Here is a 16477-nt window from a genome sequence, read left to right on the forward strand (position 1 = left end):
TTTACTGGGTCAAAACTTAGGTATGTTGGAGCAGTCCGGTAATGCACTTGAGCTGGTGATCATAGTCACATGATTAGCCCCTTTGTCAAACAAAGTGAATGATCGGAGAATGCACTCTCTCAGATGGAAACCTAGATTGCTAGTAGTGGATTTCACAAAATGTTTGCAAAAGGTTTTAATTCCCGGGATCCATGTGAGTAGAGAGTACAACATTGTACCTTGCAATTGAGGAAGATGTCCTCTTTTGTCGGGCAGTGTTTAAGTATTAAGGGCTAAGAGGTTAAGTGTAAGATCATTAAGGGTAATACTTGATGGGCTAATCTTGCATTTGCCCACAGTCCTTGGGCCTTCACAAGATGGATTGACCTAATGACTATTCAGTGTAAATGTTGGGCCCATTAAGAGCCCATAGTATGGACTTAGGGGTTTATTGTGACCTACAGTGAATTCGGCTAGGCCTTATAACAAAGGTTGGACTGAACCCATGTGGCCAGTGCATAGATCAATACTAGGGTCCCGCGCCATACAAAGAGAGCCAAGTTAACTAGCATATTAAAGGGTAAGTGAGGTATGTGGCTTAATGGGCCTAAAGCTTCAAACTAGGCTTAAATCAGTTAATTAAAAGGGGGCAAAATCTGATTTATAACTTGATCAGGATTAGCTAAAGGATAAGATAAGTCTTATCCATTTAAGAGCCCAGATCCAAAAATCAGATTTGGATCAAGAAACTTTCTCCTAATTGGATTAGGAGGCTGATCCAAAGAAGGCTATAAATCGGGGGCGAATTCCTCAGTTTAGAGACATTCAGTAACCTGCAACATTCTCCCTAGTTCTTGCTACTCTACCCAGTTCGATTTTCACCTGTGGAGCTGATTAAGAAAGGTTCTTGATATTTTTTCTTGCCAGAAGAAACAATTTGAAGTCATGCTCACCAGCCCTTGTTTGATTCTTATTGAAGAATTCAAGTTCTTGCTGAAGAACCATCTTGTTGATCCTACTTCACCACACATTGTGTCATCTTTAGTGGATGTGGGTTTTGGTCTTATCTTTGGGCATGAACACCTACATTGGGAGTTACTGTTACTTTGTATCAGGTATATCCCTCTCTTCCCTTTCGGTTACAGATCTAGTTTGGTTTTGATTCAAGAACGATCATTAAAAATGCAATTTTCTAAATTAAGGAATACAATTCTTAGATGGGAAAGAAATAAATTTTTGAAATTTCACCCAACTTTCTTGTAGGGTTCAGCCATCCATATGATGGACCTCCCATCCCTTCATCATGCTCGATGCACTAGTTTGAACATTCTTGATAGAAGGAATCATAGGACGCGGGAGGTGGGCGGATGAAATGCTTCCAAAATTTAATACCTGATTCGGTTTTTGCCTAAGAACGGTTGGTGCACGAAGACGGGAAACCTTAGACAAGCTTTGGCTTGAAAGAATTTAATGGGGTGTACGAATGATCGCTCTTGGATCATGAACTCAACTTAGACTGAGAAGGAACGCTGTTGTGGTGTTCACTGCTGCCACTATATTCGGTGTCGAGAAGAAAGAATCAGTGAATAGTTGCTCTAACGGGTTAGTGAAAATGATAAGGGATGGAAAGAGAGAAAAAGACAAAGACAGATTGTAGCGGTAGGGGGAAGAGTTGTAGTGTGGTGGTGTTCGTTCTATTTGGTCGAGAGAGAAAAGCCAAGTGAGCAGCGCTTCCCCCACCAATGCGAAATCGCTCAGGTTTCTGACATGCACTCGAGGAACTCCGATCGAATGATTGAATTTGAAAGATCGTTTTAATTCCCTCTTCTTCCCCAGAGAACAGAGACACAACTAGAGATTCTATTATATGTGGGGTTAGGATTGGATGGAGGTAGTCTCTTTGAAAGATAGAGAGAGGCCAGTGAGTAGGGAGGTTGACTCTTATGGTTAAGAGTGTAGGTACATAGTGGTCACTAAGACCCTCAGAGTACAAAAGGTGTCAAACCAACACTACACAGATGCCTGCGATGAATGTAGAAGCCATTGCATGTTTTCAATGAGTTCATTGCAGATCCGCAATTACGATGAACTCATATCTGGGATAGTTCGCGATGAACTTCAATTAGCGCAAATCTGCGATAAAGCTAACTCGCGTGGGTTTGCAATGAATCCCAAACACATGGTAAATCGAGAATAAATGCCGGTTATAATGCGCCTTTAAATTATGCATACGGGTTCAATAAAAGTACGCCAACTAAACGATGACATTACCCATGCCACGTTAGTATAACGGGATCACATACAGAGAGAATTCGAAAGGGATAGGATTCTCTAACAATGATCCCTTCATAGTCAAACTAAAGGAAATATCTCATTTCCTAATAGAAAAAATTCCCTTTTTCTAACAGGAAAGAACTTCCTTAACGTCCTCTGTATAAAAGGGAGAGAGCAATTCTTCCCCACATCCTTTCTCTTTTCTTCTCCTCTTTTCCCCACATCCTCTCTCTTTCCCGCTGCCATCTCCGAACCTTCAGAGAATGACCAACCCCCGCCTTACCATGGTGATTACATTAGAATCTCTGGTTTGTCTCCGATCTCTAGAGTGGATGACAACATTGAGATCTGATGAAAATTGAGAGTTAAAATCAGAGTAGATGACGGTTTGGCTACGAATCACTGTTTTCGGATCCATCTCCATCGGCGATACAGGCTACGTAGGTTTTCTTAGGCGAGCCACCCAAAACAGTAGGAAATGGAAACCCATTATCTTTCAATACATCGACGATCTATTTATCATCTTCTGCAAAAGGAAACCGGTGGCAAAAAGAGAAAACAACAACTCCCCAAAAACCGCCATTGTGATCTCAAGACTCTGAAATCTATTTTCGTTATTTTCTTCCAACCCTTTTTATTTTCTCTTCTTTTTTTCATCCCCTGTTTTTGTCCTTCGTTCACGCCACTGCAACTCTTGAAAGCGGCAATCTTGCCTCTCAGTTGCCTTCTTTCTTACTTCATCTAACTCATTTTCCATCCTAATCCCCCTGTCCAAAGATTATTGGGTTCTCAAATGGATTGGGGCAGAATCCCCAGATCTCTATTGTTTGCCTTCCAACTCTCAGCACCGAATAATGGTGATTTAAGCGAATCCTCTCCTGATGTCGGCCTTGACAAAATCTTTGGGTTTCACGACTCTTGTCTACCGTCGCCATGGAATCTCGACCATAGCAAGGAGATGAGTCACTTCTTTCCTTTCTTCTTCAGTTTGTTCATTTAGTTATACTTTATTCGAAGTTCCTCTGTAACACCAACAAATTGGCCTATTAGTGCTATCCGGTTTCATATGTTTTTTTCGTTTCTCTTTTGGAACTGTTTAACAATTGTTCTGTATATCTTCCATTGGTTATTTCTTTAACATTTGTTGGTCTGGGGGCGAAAAAAAGGGGATCGTTGATTGATTGGTTCTATTGAAATCTTCTAAAATTTTGTGGCGTTATGATTTTAGATATGCAATTAATAAATAGATAAATGTGAGGATTTTGTGAAGTTTATTTGTGTTTAAATGGAATAATTTAAGGTTTGGCTAATTTAATTTTGATTGATAAAAGAAATTACTTTGATTGATTTAATGTATTTTTGTTTGTTATGTTGTTTTGCTTTTGCGAAGACATCCTTACACATGTTTTAGCGCAAACGATAAAAGTGGAAAAAAACTTTTTTTGGGTTCTTTTGATCTATGCAATATAGTAAATAACTAAATGTCCTAATTATATTATAGATGTTTTTTTAGATGAACAAATAAATAAATGAATGAATAAAAAAATGATTCATGAATGCATTAGGGGGGCCTAAGTGCCCTAACGATTTGCTTAGATTTGCCCGGCTCAAACTAAACAAACTTGTGTTATATATCTAGGTTATAGACCTCCAAAGATACATGTTGTTCAGCACAAGGTTGATGCATAATCATCATTTTGCGTTTAGAATTTAACCAACATCAAATAATTGTTTTTTTTCCTACCTCTACCTCTTGTTGCAGAGCTTAATGCCATGAAAATCTTGTACAACCTTTCTCCTTCGGATGATTATTACATTTGTTACTTTCCAAATATTTGACAGACCCAGCCAAATTAAATAAGGGGTACCTAGATTATTGTAGTATTTTAAGCCTTATAAATTAATAAAGTTTTTCATGTTCCCAATAAGAAAAAAGAAGAGAAAATTCAGGTCTTGATTTTCGTTCTGTTGGGAAGTGTATACAACTTGGATAGATTATGTCTTCGATGTTAATAAAGCTTGTTAGCTGGTAAAAAAAAACAAAGAAAAAGTTTAGTAGTCTATCAATTACAAGATAATAAAATTAATTTAGTAAATGATTTAATAGCAGCTTCTACACGATATTCACAAAAAAAAAAAAGAGCTTTCTTGGTCTAATATTATAAATACATCCTGAAATAAGGGATTGAAAGCCCTTCCTTTTTTTTCTTTATCATAATTAATTTGAATAAATACAATGAAAATGTGCCTAGCACCCCTCATATTTAAGGAAGAATGCTACTCATTCTTGTATCTATAAGCTTTAAATTCTATTTTGAACACAACCTTTTCATCCTTGTTCAATTTCTCAATAAAACTATTCATATGTGTTGGTTAGCATATTCAACCCCACTTTTTGGTATGTTTCGACTTATGGTAGCCTAGATATGAAGTTCTAAATTTGCAAGTTTAGCTCTTTAAAAAATTTGTTTATTGCACATGATTTGGAAAACATGCTTCGGTATTTTAACAAAGAATTGTTTTTTTTTTTCCTTTTCTCTTTGTTCTTCTAAAACCATTCCCAAAACACACTAGCATGGTATCTCTATCACATAGTTATTTTCCAAAACATACTTTCAATGCCCTTTACTAAAATATGTGAAATATGTTATCATCTAGCTCCGAAATTTTATCGTTGTTTCTCAATATCGTGGTTTTAAAACATGATTTTTCTTTCTTTACAGTAAAAAATACGACTTTGAGTTAACAAACTTTGAAATGAGTTTTTACTCATTTGCGATGAATCTAGAATCCATTGCACATTTGCGATGAGTTCACCACAGATCCACAATTCTGATGAACTCATACCCAGAACATGTCACGATGAACTTCGGCTAATGCGAATCTACGATAAACCTAAGACATGCACGGGTTTGCGATGAACCCTGGACTCACGGATTTCCAATGAACCCAAACACGCGTAAAGCTACGATGAACCTGGTACTATTATAGAACTATGGAGTCATGGTACATTGGGAATAAATGTCGGTTATACGTGTGTCTTTAAATTATGCATGCAAGTTCAATAAAAGTATGCCCGCCAAATAATGACATTACCCATGCCACGTCAGTATAACAGGGTCACATATGAAAAGAATCCAAAAGGGATAGGATTCTCTAATAATGATCGCTTAATAGTCAAACTAAAAGAAATATCTCCATTCCTAGCAGAAAATATTCCCTTTTCTAACATGAAAGAACTTTTTCCTTAACATCCTCTTTATAAAAGGGAGAGAGCAATTCTTCTCCAGAGAGACAACACAATCATAACTCCAACCTAGGGTTTCTCACAAGGGGATTCTCCCTTCTCTCTTCTCTTCTCCTCTCTTCCCCACATCCTCTCTCTTTCCCGCCACCATCTCCAAACCTTCGGAGACTGACCAACCCCCACCTTACCATGGTGATTACAAAGAGTAGTAGGGGTAAGGAATTCGGAAGCAAGGTATGCTTGAGTATTGAGTGTTGGGTGTTGAGTGCCAAATGCTAAGCATCGAATGATGATCCCTTTTAGTACGAGGAGGAACTCTATTTATGTGGAAGATTCTGAGATCCTAAGAGGTAGGAGATAAAGGTACTTGTGACGTGCTGGGAAAGGGAATATTGGGTTTGCTATCAATTATTAAATGCACCATTGGGTTTTCGCCATGTTTCTCGTGAGGATCTTCCCAAGGATCGACTTTCCTTTTGCTCAGGATCCCTCATTACCCACGTGTGCTACTACCCCTTGTGTGCCCTATTTAATTGACATGGCACTCAGTGACGTCACCGCTTGGCGGGTGGTGTCTTGTTAACCCTACGTGGTGTCTCACCACGTCTTTTGGTGGCATAAGTTCCACGTGGCTCTAGGCACGCATAGGCTTCGCCATGGGCTCAGCCTGAGCTTCTCTTGGTTTGAGTCGCAAATGGATTCATAATCCGTGGGTTCATTGCACGTTTAGCAGATCATAAGCTTGTCGCGCGTTCGAATAGGCGCGGGGCCCTATCTTGGGTTTGACCGTGGTTTCTTTTAGTTCGGGCACCGAGTGGGCTTGGTAAGCTACGGGTTTATTGCGGTTTTACGATACATGTTGTGAGTTCATCGCAAAACTTATAGAGTTTTGCGAGTTAATCGCAATAGGAAAGTTGACTGTGGTCTGTACGCATACAACCCCGTGGTGTTAATTTAGTGTTTAATGTTCTCTGAAGGTCTGAATGGACACTATGTACCTACAGAAATATATCTAAGATTTATACTATTGGATTGGATTCCAATATACCTTGATTTGAGTCCTATCCGATCCCTTTGCATCCTATAAAGTAGGCCTTAGGTTGCAAACTATCTATTAGATAGACTTGTTCCTAAAACTCTCCTTTTTGCAAAGAAGATGCTTAATAGGATAGGTACCCCCAATGTTGTTGAGTAGGGTGCTAATGTAGGGGCTTCATTTGCAAGCCCATGGGCGAAATTTTTTATTTTAGTATACCTCAAAAATCTAATAAAGGCCTTCCTTACTGAAATCCCTCTAGCTAATGACTCGTGACACGTGTGGGAAAGGGAAAGCGCATAGCGTGTACCACACCACCAGACATGTCAATCCCAAGACATTAAAGGAGATAGATGATACACCACTCAACTTGTAGAGGGGTTTGTTGGGCAAGAGACCAAATTTCTAGTAAATGCTTTGCTAATGCAACTTTGACAAAAAGGGTGCCTCTAGGTGAAGGCAAACAAAGGACGATTAAGAGGATAGGAATGGATTAGGAGACTATAAAAAGAGAGTGAATTCCAATAGTGGATAAACTTGATGTAACAAAAATGAGAGACTTCATCCCTTTGCCTAACTCCCACTTCCTCTCACATCTACCCTCCCTTTCCCATCCCCACAATCTCCCAACCCTCCCTCTCTCTCTCTCTCTCACCCCTTACTTTCCCTCCTTGGGACTTCTGAGCTAGGACCATCTATCCATGTAGCGACTCACTCAAACCTCAAGAAGACCAAATCATTAAAGGGTACTCGATGCCTCTACACATTCTCAGTTGAAGCCTGACTTTTAAGAAATTTGAATTGAATCCTTTTTGTTTTCTCCATTTGTTTAGTAAATTGTGAAACTAATTGTAGAGAAGATCAAAATTTTAGAGAATTTCAAGAACAAAGCAAAAATAAGGATAAATTTGCAAACCTCTTGCTGACACTTTATAACCTAATTCAAAGCTTCAAGTCAAAACCTTGTAAATTCAATAATTGATAACATATAAATAGAGATATTGCACAGATGCAAAAGAGAGAAATGAGCATGAAGTTAGTGGTGTGCAACTACAAGTAGATTGCAAAGCCCTTTTTGTAGTGTGAATTTCATTCGCTAGTGTAAATGCATGGGAGTACAAGTACGTTGAGTGTAAATTTTGATTTACTTTAGATTATGACAAGACTTTATTTTATTTATTTGTAAGAAGTAAAATAGGGAGTAAAATGATCTATTCCCTAGATTATACGAAAGATAATTGAGGTAGGAGAAGGGTTATCTATTTTGGAGTGAGGTAGAAAGCAAGATGATGGGTCCCCACCTTATATGAAAGAGAATTAAGGTAAGATAGTACAAATCATGAATCAGTTTTTGGGATGCAAGGTTCACACAACCATTGAATGGAGTCCGGATCTGCTCCTCACCAAGAACTCATCGCACCAACCTCACAACATATCGTAGTCACACATTTGGAACATCTCTTATACTTCTATGTTGTCATTCATGGGGGATGCTCCCAATGCACTGTGGAATATGTTGAGGTTGGTGTGAAAAATGATTTGTGAGGAGCAAATCTAGATTCCAATGAATAAATGAGACAAAATGTATAAATTAGATCAGTTAAGAGTGCAAATCATAGTTACATACAAATAAACGCAAAATTGAATTGGGTCCAAGTTTTATGTTCAGTTGAGATTTCCAATGCAAGCAAACAGAACCTAAAAGTTGAAAGATCCGTCAAATTTTAGTTGATTAATGAGTCAAAGGTTCAACCTTATTTCAAACCAGATGATCCATCAACCAATTAGCACCTAGGGCTTATTTGGCACATATTCTTAAAAGATCTTTTGAGCTTCTCAAAAACCATTAGACTAAAAAATAGTTCTGTTTCATATAACAACAAAACATGAAAACCAAAAGCCCCACATCTCAAAAAGCTCACAAAAGCTTGAAATGGCCAAAAATTAAAGGGATTCTATCAAAGGATGGCAACTTTTGGGCCCTAATATCAATAAAAGTAATCTTTAATATAATTTCTAACATAGGCTAACTTTTTGAAAAAATATCTAATAAGGACAGATATTGTTCAAACGGCGAAGTGTCATTAAGAGGCAAGTTCCGTTAATTTTGAAAGTTGAAGACATTAAACGACGTGGTGGTCCTTATTGTTAGTGGAGGATCCATGTATGCAAGTTCAAGAACTAGCATGGGAGTGCAGAACTCAACAAAACACATACCTCATTCCTAGTTGCAGAAAAACCCTAACTCCTTTCCCATGCTCAATGCAATTGGAACCCGCAGAGGTCATGCAGCTGAGCAAGCACTCGATGCCCAGATTGGTTCTAACTTCTAATCATCATTACGACATTGGCTCGGTTTGGCGCTATAAGTTCCTACCAACATAGAGTTCAATTCAATCTCTTATTGTTCTCAAAGATTCAATTTTATCTTTAAATTTTCTTTTTCTACTTTTTACACATCAACAATGAAAATGTCTAAGTTTTATCTGTAATCCATCTTGGCTTTCATTTAAGGGTATTCAAGATTCAAGTTCCGATGTTAATACAAGTCAAGATTGTTCGCCATGATTCAATCTTTATCTTTGCATCTATTTCTTTTTAGTTCTCAACAATTTAAAATCTAAATTCCATGGTTTACATCTATTGAAGATTCGGCAAGTCTTATGCATGTAATGTCAAAGGACCAGCAGTCGTTGCTGAAGTTCATTACCATCCCTTCATCAGTGCTCGATTGAATGAGTGTCTCAGTCTTGTTATTTTGGAGGTTTGATGGTTTCGTAGGAGGAAGGAGGTGAATTGCCGTTATTTTATATATTTTTTTAAAAAGTTAGCTTATTCTAGAAATTATATTAAAAATGTTATTTTTATTGATGTTAGGGCCCAAAAGTTTCCCTTATTGGCTAGAACACCAAAATTAAAAAGTTTATGTCTCTCTACATTTAAAACCTTTCATCATTTAACAATTAGATAGACCGGGATAAACTAGGATACTTACTAACAGTATTGATTTTTAAGACAACACCCAATAACTCGATATATCTTTTTTTTTTTTTTTTAAACCTCAGAAAGCTTCAATTACTTAAAGCAAGACATTACTTACATTACTCTGATTGTTCATACGTTCAACTAAGATATTATATTTACAAGCATTGTAAGCAAGTTCATGCGCAACCCTATTCATACTTCTATTTACATGGGCTATTACAGTTATGCCAAAAAATGGATAAGAGGTGTAGAATATTGTGCTTGATGTTGTGAACTTGCCATTCCATTTCTTTATCTATATAGATACTATTTACCACGCTTTCTGAGTTAGAAAATATAGTCACTCTCTTCATCTTCATCTTTATGGCATATTGAATGCCATGTAAGAGGGCCCACCATTTGGCTTGAAGGGGGTTTACTGTTGTGACCCTTCTACTGCCCAAGATGATCTCCTTATCATATGTTGTGATGACCCAAACTCCTGTTCCTGTCATGCCAGATGAAGGGTTAAAAAACTCGTCGGTAAACAATTTGAATTGAGCAGCTAAGATGATATGGGAATGCATGAATGACGGGTGGGTTGACTGTACTACATCATTTGGTACTATTTACCAGCACATGTGATTGATTAAACATGTTGGGTTGATGATTTTCTTCTTGTGCTCTGTTGTCACGGGGATAGTTCTACAGCGGAAGAAACCCATGCGGCGTCCAGGCCAAGGTAGGCCAGGACAAGCCTTGATGCGCTTAGAGGCTAGGAGTTGCCCGATGAGATGGCTCTACCAAAGTCAGTAGCACTGGATCATGACCTCAAGTCCAATGGCCGGGGTACTCTCCTGGCTCAGACCGGTCCATGGGAGGCGCCGCTTACATGCTAAAGGGGGACAACCATAATGCAAGGCGACCATGCGCCGATGAGGTGACTTGGCACCAATGGGAAGGGTCTCTTGTATGCCGATGATGACAGACACCTGTGTGCCATGATGATAGGCAACCGCTTGGGCCGAAACACACCCGTGCGCTAGAGGCAACGGGGTAGCTCACTTAGCTTGGGCAAGGGACTGGCATGGTGAAGGGTCATGCTTGAGCCAAGCCCGCATGCCAAGCCTCCCTTGAGTATCGGTAGCGCAGTGCCGGTCCAACACTGTCCCTATGAGCAAGTGTGCGCCCATGAGGAACCCTGGTAGCCATGCTAGCCGTTAACCAGGGCCGCCCCGCAAGGGGATGAAGGTCTAGGAGTGCCAATGTTAGGCACCCAAGGAGGTCGACCACCCCTCCTCAAAGAGTACGTTAAGCTTTTGGTGGTCTGCCTAAAGATAACATCAATTCTCCCAAAAATCTTACAGGCGAAAATGACGGTAATATCCCTAACGTAAGCCTGCCAAGCATAGGCAAGGCTAAGCCTGCGTTGAACCGTAACACTGTTGCATTTCTCATATCCCATATTAATCTGAATATTATAAAGAATTTTGCAAGGAATTCTTGTTTTTCTTCCTTACATAGGCAGCTTAGTTTAGAAGACATCCATTCATGTATAATTGTATAGAGCTCCTTGTCTTTTATGAGTTCTGGGTTTATTCCCAGATTTGCTAATAGCCAAACTGCTCGAGCATAAGGACACTCAAAACAAACATGTTGCCAAGTTTCTAATTTGATCTTGCACAGAGAGCATTTTCTCTCATCTTCTGCAATAGCACGCCATTTGTCTTTAGTGGAAATACCATTCAACCATGCCTTCCACATGAATATTTGAAATCTCATGGGAATTTTACTTTTCCATATGAGATTCCAGTCCCATTGGTATTCCGAAGATGAGGCATGGTTTGGCATGAAGAAATTGTAGCCGGTCTTAACCTCGTACTCACCCGATTTTGAACTCTTTCAGATGATTTTATCAGAAGGTAACTGATGAGAGATTAGGGTCTGATGAATTTGACTGTGACATTCCACCTGAAAAATTGATTCAATTTTCCTACTATCCCATTCTCCCGACATGGTGATGATTTCATTCACCTTTAGACTCCTTACAAGAGTGGCAGTTTCGGGTTTTATGTTTGGGATGCCATTAATAAGAGAGGGAACCCAGGGATCTAAAATAAACACGTGCCCCATTTTTGATCTACCATACTGTATTTGGTTTTATGATATCCCATAGTTATAGAACATTTTTCCACCATCCTGAATCCACTTGTTTCTTTTTTAGGGAGTAAATGGACTGATTTTTAATATATTTTGTCTTTATTGCCTCCCTCCATAGTCCTTTTTCACTAGACCATAATCGCCAAATTTGTTTACAAAATAAGGCTTGGTTAAACTCCATTCTTCTGAATCCTAAACCACCCACTTTTTTGGGTTGGTAGAGAGTTCCCCATGGTATGGTGTGCATTGCTCTATGATTTGCTGAGCCATCCCACCAAAAATTTCTATGGACTTGCTCTAATTGTTTTAGAGTAAATCTTGAGAGAATTGAGGTTCCCATGATGTAGTTTTGCACTGACTATAGAGTTGCTTTTATCATGACTGTTCTTCCAACCTGTGATAGTAACTTTGCCTTCCACAGTCTTAACCTTGCATTTATTTTTCCTAGCAATTCCAGTTGATTGGTTTTGCTTTTTCCCCCAAGAGCCAATTGAGTCCCCAAATATTTCTCTGCTCTATTTAATTTTTTCATGTGAAGTAGAGCAAGGAGAAATTTTACCTTTTTCCTATGCACCCGTGGACTGAAATACCCACCAGATTTTATTTTGTTTATTTTTTGACCTGAAATCCTTTCAAATTCTTTCAATACTTCCAATATTTCTTGTACCTGCTTAAACCTCAGCTTTGCAAATAATGAGACAGTCATCTGCAAATAGTAAGTGAGAGATACTTGGACCATTCCTATTCAAAGTGATTCCCTAGATCATCTTATGCATCTCCTTTTTGAGAAGCATTCCGAAGAGTACTTGCATTCCCATAATGAATAGGTATGGAGATAGTGGATCACCTTGTCTTAATCCGTTATTGAGTGAAAAGAATTCTTTGTTTATTCCCTTTATTTTGACAGAGAATCTTGGTGTTTCCATACACCATTCAATCATTTCACACCATTTGTCCGGGAACTCTATACATTGGAGAACTTTAGTAATGAAATCTCTCCTCATTCTGTCATAAGCATTTGACATGTCGATCTTCATTAGGATCCAGCCTTTTCCTTTCTTTTGCTTTCTCATTTTATGTACAATTTCTTGGGCTAGGATTACATTATCTATACACCGTCTTCCTTTGATGAAAGCTGACTGATTTGGAGCAATTAATCTATCCAGGTGTTTTTGCATTTTGAGAACCAAACATTTTGCTATTATTTTGTAGATGACATTACATACACTTATAGGTCTGAATTGACTAACTGCTTCTAGATTTTTTACTTTCAGGATGTACACTAAATTTGTGGAATTTATTTCTTTTGGAAATTTCCCGGATTCGAAGAAATCTCTTACCACCTTGCAAACATCTACTTTAACTATATCCTAGAATTTTTTGTAAAAATATGGAGAGAATCCATCTGGGCCCGGGGCAAAGTGAGATTTTAATGATTTGACAATTTGTTCAATTTCCTCATTTATGGGAGGCCTTAATAGTTCTTAAGCATCCTCCTCCAAAAGTTTCTCCTGTATTAAATCCTGTATCTCGGGAATATCATCCTGAATATTGTTGATCACCTCCTTTGCTTGGGCTTTGAAGGCTTCGACTACTTCTAAGGTCATTTGCTTCCCATCAGAAGTCTTTTTGATAAATTCTAGGGCATTTCTCCTCTTGTTAAAATTTGAGATTTGATGAAAATATCTTGTGTTTTTTATCACCTTCCTTCAGCCACAATCCCGGGATTTTAATTTCCATAACTTTTCTTCTCTCAACAACCATCTTTCATACTCCATTAATATTGTTTTCCTCTGTCGATACTCCTAATTCCCACTTTCCTCTAATTCAAAAATGTTTTTTTCTAACTCTTTGAGCTTTTCTTCAATTTTCCCGAAGCTTTTTTTATTCCACTCTTTCAGTGCCTCTTTACATCTACGCAACTTGCTTGGTAGTGATGCCTATTGAGGGGGAGAGAACCATTGGTTCTCTATGATTTCTTTACATTCATCTTCCTCAGCCCACATAGGCAAAAAATGAAATTTCTTTGGGCCAAAAATCTGTTGCGGATCAGTATCGAGGAGTAGTAGTGAATGGTCTGACATGATATTTTTTATGGAGGTAATTCTAGCATTTGAAAATATAGAGTGCCAATGGATGGTTGCCAGACCCAATCTAGTTTTTCTTTTACTTTCCTATTCCCCCATTTTTTATTGGACCAAGTGAATTTGGACCCAATCATTTCAATTTCTAATAGGGAGTGCAAGTCAATTAGTGTTGCTAGTGAGTTTGGCATTCTGTTTATTGAAGCTCTAGCCCCGCTGTATTCCCCAGAGTGTAAAACCTCATTCAAGTCACCTAAAATGACCCATTGTTTGTAGTTTACCATTTTGTCATGTAAATCATGCCAAGGTTGGGATCTTTTGCTTTTCATCAGGTGACCATAGGTTAAACAGAGATGCCAATTCTGTGATTTCTGGGGCATGACCACCGAGATAATGATGCATCTATTAGAGATCTCTTTTATAGAAATAGGTAAGTCTTTCTTCCATCCACAAAACAAACCCCCTAGCTTCCTTCACAAGAGTTTTGATTTTTCTTCATCTAGTTTTGTCTCCGACAGGAAAATTATGTCAAGGTTTGAAATTCTAATTTGTTTATTTAGGTATCGGATGGTATGGGAGTTATTACAACCACTAGCATTCCAGTTTATGATTTTCATGATTTTTGACTGACTGGGAGTTAGTAGAAAATTAGGGTAGTACAGTAAGTGAACACAGATGAAATTATAGCAGCAGATACAGGAAAGGAGAGTTACCTCAGCTGAGAGAGCGTGGAATTCTAAAGATGATTCTGATGGGGAAAGTGAGGGTGGTTGAGCTTCGTCAGTTGCTTTCAACCCCATCCTGATGAAAGTATCTCTGCTGAAGGTGGATCCACATTTGTTTGCAAGTAGTATTTCTGCTAGTTATGTCATTTGCTCCCAATCTGCCTAAAAGTTTGGACAGTTCATCTTCATCCATGCAATAAGGTTGACATCCATCAAATAGAAAGTTAGACTCGTGAGCAGAATCAGGGTTTTGGAACCGTTTGCTGCAATTTATTTCTAGCTGGTTCTCACAGACTTGTAGAAGAGATTTTGATTCCAGGTCCAAGAGAGTTTTCCTAGGCCTGCCCTTTTTTTCAGGCCCAATTCTAGGTCCACGTACCCGAAACCGCCCGATTTTGTGATATAGCTGGTCCAAATCCGATCTTGGCGCGTGCATAGATATGGGCATGTTGGTTTTGATTCAAGTGAGCTTGAACTGATGCCACCTATTTGTTATTGACTGCACTGTCCGCCTTTCGGCTAAGAGAGGTGCTTGAAGAGTTTCCGAATGCAGATTGCATGAATGCCGCGTGGGACCCTGGGTTCTATTCTTCAGAGGTGATAATTGTTTTGGCCATCTTGTGATAGTTGTTACCTCCAGGTGGTGTGTGAAACACAAACGAGTCCACTCGGTGATGCTTGGATGAACTGCGAGTTAACTCATCCCCTCCACCGATTCAATCGGAATCTTTAGCTGTGGCTGTTTACCGGTGACGCGGGTTGCCGTTGATATACGGTCTGCCAATCATCTCTTCTTCTCGATGAAACCCTCGTCCTCTGAGTCTTCGTCCGAACCGGTATCACTCATACGAATTAGGGCTGCTTTGCAACCTTCATCTGATATTTTGTAACTGGGGAATTTCATAGACTTCTCAGGCTTGTATTCCGCTCTCAGCCATTCTCCCAGTTGGTCTATTGTTCTGTTCTCTAGTTCAAGTTTTGCTTGTTCGAGGGGTACATGTATTCTTATGCAGTTTTGCCAACGATGGCCTAGCAGTCCACAATAGGCACATACTTTGGTAAGAGCTTCGTAACATTAGCGAATCCATGCCTTTTTCCCATACACTATGACGAACATGCCCGTGAACAGTGATTTCCTGATATCCAGGATCACTTGTACCTGTGTATATAGTCCTCTCATTAAGGCCCCCGTTTTAACCCTTGGTTGGTTCTGCACTACTTCCCCTGCCATTAATCCAAGTGCTTAACTCGCTAATCTTCCACAATAACTCTAGGGATTGAATGAAGCTGTACCAATACTTTTTAGAGCAAAAGCTTTTCCACCATACCATCTTCACTGTCAGACCATGGTCCTACCATCAGCCAAGTAGATCTATAAAACCAAGGCCCTCCATTTAGCACCTTATCCCTTTCAACTTCGTTTTCAAAGAAAATCTCCATTTGAGCCTTGCATGCTTTTCGATTGCATCTTTTGTGACATTTAATCTTGGAAATAATCTGCCCTTTGACATAGTCTGTAGCTTCCTTACAACTTTCAAGTTCAAGCTCCACATGTGAGCCTTTGACCAGAGCCTTTTCCACCATTAGCCGTGCCAGTTGAAGGCTCAGAGTTTGTTCAGATTCCTCGACCATCTTTTCTTTCCCCTTACTACTTGCCATGCCACCACATTGCTTGAGTCTTCGATAGAGAATCTTGATAATAACAAATCTGGAATTCCTTCAAGAGATCCTTTAGTCGGAATAGGTTGAAAGGAACCAACAAAATCTCCGCCACCCTCAGAATTCTACAGTGGTTGCTGCATGACTGAGAGAAAGAGGAGACAGTTAAATTTTGGATAACACTGACGATACCTTATAATCTTTAAGAAAATAAGAGATTAAAATGGTGTAGGAAAGAAAAGAAAGACAAGATCACGGCTGATAGTGAATAGAAAGACAAGCTCACGGCTGATGTAGCGCCTATTTTTTTCTCACTCGATATATCTTTTGGCCACATGCATGGCAGCTG

General features: G+C 39.0%; 1 long non-coding RNA gene across 1 annotated transcript; it reads right to left on the bottom strand.

The window, feature by feature from the left end:
- Positions 1–9611: 9611 nt before the first annotated feature.
- Positions 9612–14935, bottom strand: LOC148872372 (uncharacterized). The gene is made up of 2 exons (XR_016107750.1): positions 14458–14935; positions 9612–10008 (listed from the first exon to the last, which is right to left on the bottom strand). It is a non-coding gene; the product is annotated as an uncharacterized LOC148872372 (long non-coding RNA).
- Between the last annotated feature and the right edge of the window lie 1542 nt (positions 14936–16477).

This window comes from Nelumbo lutea, chromosome 2, assembly GCF_056320005.1.
Source record: "Nelumbo lutea isolate HS-2025 chromosome 2, American lotus-T2T, whole genome shotgun sequence".
In the NCBI taxonomy this organism is placed as follows: domain Eukaryota; kingdom Viridiplantae; phylum Streptophyta; class Magnoliopsida; order Proteales; family Nelumbonaceae; genus Nelumbo; species Nelumbo lutea.